The sequence below is a fragment of the Varanus komodoensis genome, unplaced genomic scaffold, assembly GCF_004798865.1.
Source record: "Varanus komodoensis strain SLA01 unplaced genomic scaffold, ASM479886v1 scaffold1445, whole genome shotgun sequence".
In the NCBI taxonomy this organism is placed as follows: domain Eukaryota; kingdom Metazoa; phylum Chordata; class Lepidosauria; order Squamata; family Varanidae; genus Varanus; species Varanus komodoensis.
Window position 1 is genome coordinate 7,640 of NW_025335422.1, and position 915 is coordinate 8,554.

Consider the following 915-nt stretch of genomic DNA (forward strand, 5'->3'; position numbering starts at 1 on the left):
GACAGGCCTGCGCTCTCCGAGGCTGCTTCATGCCTGGGAGTTGGAGGAGAAAGCGCCTGCGGGATGGCGCTGATCCGGAGCCCGGTGCCCAGGCAGGATCGGGCCCCTTCCCCGGCCAGCAGGAGCGCTGTGAGGCCTCGGGCAGGAGGTGCTGGCCTTCCCTCACTGCGCAGTCCTCTTACTCAGCCAGAGATGCCAGGCGAGGCTCCGTCCATGGGGCCCTCCCCGCTGAGACCAGCAGCTCCTCCTCACTACTGGGGGCAGCCCCCGATGGGGCGTGGGCCCTCGGCAGGTGCCCATGCAAGCCTACCTTTGAGCCCAGTCCCGAGGCCAGGGGCCTCTAGAGGCAAAGCCCCAGGGTACCCGTGATCTGCGGCCACGGGATTGTGCCACCGAGGTACCCGGTGTGGACCAGGCGTGTGGGCCTCATCCTCGGAGGAAGGAGCTCCTGAGAAGGCTGGGACCCTGCAAGGCCACTGGCAGGCATCCAGGGAGGATCCCGCAGGCCAGCGCCCCTGCCTCTGGTGAAGGATGCATCAGCACCCTCCGCAGAGCCAGGAAATGGCGAGCACGGGGCGTGTCCTTTCCCCGCCCCATCTGGGGGCAAGTGCGGCTCCTGCCTTTCCGCACAGACGCCAGGGATGCGCTGCCTTCCACCCAACAGTGGCCTGTGGCAGGCGCATGCTCCAGGCCAAGCCACCGACAAGAAGAGGGATGTTGCGATCAGGGAGGGGAAGGCGACACTGGGCACTGGGGGCCGGGAAGGCGAGATGCATGTGGGAGAAGCAGGCGAGGTTCCTTCCAGGATTCATGGCTACAGTTGGGATACCTCCTGCGGAGAAAGGGGCAGCTTCCATCCGACAGAACCTGCCTACTTACCCACAAAGGTGTCTTCTAGCTGCCTTGAGGCCACCA